The 3,970-nt window shown below is 40.5% G+C and overlaps 1 pseudogene; it reads left to right on the top strand.

Moving 5' to 3' along the window:
* Nucleotides 1-2,457: 2,457 nt before the first annotated feature.
* LOC130849443 (dnaJ homolog subfamily A member 1-like) lies at nucleotides 2,458-3,710 on the top strand (annotated as a pseudogene).
* Nucleotides 3,711-3,970: the final 260 nt, after the last annotated feature.

The following is a 3,970-nucleotide window of genomic DNA, read 5'->3' as shown; positions in this document are numbered from 1 at the left end:
ATATCCAATAACTTTATAGGGTTGGAATCTGTTGTAAATACATTTAGTTTTTCAATAGATACTATGGAGCTTCTGCTGTCTATAGGAGCTATATCTTATGAAGAATATAAGAGAGAATCAGGTCTGGCCCTTGTCCTCAGAGAGCTTAGAGTCTAGTATGGGAGATTAAAAAGACGGGGGTTCAAGGAAAAATGTAATAAGCATCACTGTGGGTTGGCAGAGAGCTTCTACTCATCAGCGTTATGGAGCCACACAGTGACCCAGGGTGACAAAGCGTCTGCCCTCTCAGAAGCTCCTGTGTACTGTGCTGAGAGAAAAGGGTACCCAGGAATTTCTCATCACACCGGCAATTAAATGGGCAGCCTAGAATTGGCACATGTAACTTCCATTGTAACTAAAGGTCCAAAGAGAGTCACGGGGCCTCACCTGCTCAGGAAATACAAACCTACCATGGCAAATGTTATCTGGATCCGGAAGTAAGGGTAATGACTATTCCCGGAGTTACTCCTCTTGTGTTGGAGTATCCTAATGCCCTTCATTCTGTGGGAGGGGATATCAATGAGAATATTTGATAGGGATTGATAATTTGGCTTAAGATTCACTATTGCAACATATATTCAAATATCTGTGGTAGTGGTGTGAATCATGACATTTCATATCAAATAATAAAGACATCTTCTTTGCAGACCAATTTATAAGAAGATATTTTTATGTCTTCTCTATTGCTTGCTTCCTTCTGTAACTGCAAGGGACAGCAGCAACATTTAATCTAAAGCAAAGCATCTTCCTAAGCAAAGTGACTTGTCTGAGGGTTCTTAACAAGATATCTGTTGAGCTTTTGTTTTCTCTGAGAACAGGAGAGGGTTAAGTGAGTTTACAGGGAGATTTTTAAATTTCTGTGCCTTATGGGTTTTTCTAATATCTGGTAGTGTTAGCCCCTATCATTCTTCTTTTTCAATTTTTTTTCTTGCTATTCTTGTCTATGTGTCCCAACTGTGGATGTTTAAATCATTTTTGTGCACATGGTAATGTTGCACAGACAACAGAAGTAAACAATAATGACTGCAACAAAACAACATAAATAAAAGAGTTAAGTGTGAAACAAGGGTTAAATAATTATATCTGAAACAATTCTCGAAGTCGATTGAAAGCAATTGAATAGGTTGATTATAGTTGTCATTACTGCTATTCTAGAAATTTCTATATTTATAACACTCATTTCACAAAGGGGTGATTCTGTTGGGAATTATAAATGAATTGAAATGTATTAGCCAAATTTATGAAAGTCAGGTTCATAAGTGGCTTCTGAGACAAGCTACAACATAGTTCATCTTTGAAGGTGACCTATAGGAGGATAAGCAAGACCTTCTGGGACATTACTGTCACCTTAAATTCTCTAAAGTCTTACCATGACAGAGAGAATACACTTTAAAACTGTCATCCAAAAGTTGAGCAAGTGCTAGTGTCTTAATCTCATTTTCTATCATTTTCCATAGACCTTCAAAGCTTTTTACTTTTGACATTGGTGCATTAAGGCTATAGATGTATAGTAATTTGGATCTGAGGAAAAAAAATGGTTGGGCCTCTAGAGTTATTTTGCTTTTCAGTGATCCCAAGGGCAACTTAAGATTTGTTTTGCTTTCTGTAAATCCCTTTTGGGTGGTCTTTTGCTTTATAAAACCATCTATTACATCTCACATTTCAAATCAAATTTTATTTTCTGAATATCTGTGATTTGCATTGGTTATGTATTTTTGAATCATGTGAAATTTATTTTTTTTAATTTTCATTTATTTATTTATCTATTTATTTATTTATTTATTGGCTGCGTTGGGTCTTCATTGCTGCGCGCGGGCTTTCTCTAGTTGCCGCGAGCGGGGGTTACTCTTCGTTGTGATACACAGGCTTCTCATTGTGGTGGCTTCTCTTGTTGTGGAGCATGGCTCTAGGTGTGTGGGCTTCAGAAGTTGTGGCATGCGGGCTCTAGAGCGCAGGCTCAGTAGTTGTGGCGCACGGGCTTAGTTGCTCTGCCGCATGTGCGATCTTCCCGGTCCAGGGATCAAACCTGTGTCCCCTGCATTGGCCACCAGGGAAGTTCCATGTGAAATTTAGGAGAACTGTTTTTCTTCTTTCTTCCAAGGTTTATTTAGCTTAGTCACTTCAATCACTGCAAGCCTGTTTACTTTTCTGTGATAGGTGGGACCTTTCAAACCATCTTGACTATACGGAGTTACCCAATGCTTGGTTTAGACAGACTAAAGATTCCTTTGGAATATCAGAAATAAAAATTGCTAGAGGTTTCTGGTCAAGGACTGGGTAAAATAGCTCACACTTTAATCAAATGACAGTGCCTTACAGTATAGCAGGGGAAACATGCAAAAGTATCTTAAGCTCCTGAGAACTTTCCAGAACGCTCTGTGAGACGCGGAGGAGTGGCGGCTGCCCCAGCTGCGCACAGCGACGCGCTCCTTCTCGTTCCCCCACACTGGCATCAGCCCGCTCACCGGCTGTAGAAAATGGTGAAAGAAACCACTTACTATGATGTTTTGGGGGTCAAACCTAATGCCACCCAAGAAGAACTGAAAAAGGCTTACAGGAAACTGGCCTTGAAGTACCACCCTGATAAGAATCCAAATGAAGGAGAGAAGTTTAAACAGATTTCTCAAGCTTATGAAGTGCTCTCTGATGCAAAAAAAAGGGAATTATATGACAAAGGAGGAGAACAGGCAATTAAAGAAGGTGGAGCAGGTGGCAGTTTTGGCTCCCCCATGGACACCTTTGATATGTTTTTTGGAGGAGAAGGCAGGATGCAGAGAGAAAGGAGAGGTAAAAATGTTGTACATCAACTCACAGTAACTTTAGAAGATCTATATAATGGTACAACAAGAAAACTAGCTCTGCAAAAGAATGTGATTTGTGACAAATGTGAAGGCAGAGGTGGTAAGAAAGGAGCAGTAGAGTGCTGTCCCAATTGCCGAGGTACTGGAATGCAAATAAGAATTCATCAGATAGGACCTGGAATGGTTCAGCAAATTCAGTCTGTCTGCATGGAGTGCCAGGGCCATGGGGAGCAGATCAGTCCTAAAGATAGATGTAAAAGCTGCAATGGAAGGAAGATAGTTCGAGAGAAGAAAATTCTAGAAGTTCATATTGACAAAGGCAAGAAAGATGGCCAGAAGATAACATTCCATGGTGAAGGAGACCAAGAAGCAGAACTGGAGCCAGGAGATATTATCATTGTTTTAGATCAGAAGGACCATGCTGTTTTTACTTGACGAGGAGAAGACCTTTTCATGTGTATGGACATACAGCTGGCTGAGGCATTGTGTGGCTTCCAAAAGCCAATATCTACCCTCCACAACCGAACCATAATCATCACTTCTCATCCAGGTCAGATTGTCAAGCATGGAGATCTCTAGCGTGTGCTAAATGAAGGCATGCCAATTTATCGTAGACCATATGAAAAGGATCACCTAATCATTGAATTTAAGGTAAACTTTTCTGAGAAAGGCTTTCTTTCCCCTGATAAACTCTCTTTGCTGGAAAAACTCCTACCTGAGAGGAAGGACATGGAAGAGACTGATGAAATGGACCAGGGAGAACTAGTGGACTTTGACCCGAATCAGGAAAGACGGCGCCGTAACAACGGGGAAGCCTATGAGGAGGATGAGCAGCACCCTAGGGGCGGGCTTCAGTGTCAGCCCTCCTAATGGGGCTGCTGGATGGCACTCGCTGCTGGCGTTTTATTTGCAGTAGTGATTGAGGGAGGGACTATAATCATAATATGCTCACTGCTTGCTGTTGTTTTGTTTAAATATTCAATTATAGTAGTGTTTTAAAAGTTAAATGAAGAATAAACTCGAATATAAAAGCTCTGACTTTGCCCTGTATGTATGATGACTTCAGTGTGCAAGATAAGTTTCATACCTGTAAAAACTACTTTAAGAAATTTCCCCTAGCATTTGTTAGG

The sequence above is a fragment of the Hippopotamus amphibius genome, chromosome 3, assembly GCF_030028045.1.
Source record: "Hippopotamus amphibius kiboko isolate mHipAmp2 chromosome 3, mHipAmp2.hap2, whole genome shotgun sequence".
Classification (NCBI taxonomy): domain Eukaryota; kingdom Metazoa; phylum Chordata; class Mammalia; order Artiodactyla; family Hippopotamidae; genus Hippopotamus; species Hippopotamus amphibius.
This window is presented reverse-complemented; position numbering and strand designations above follow the sequence as displayed.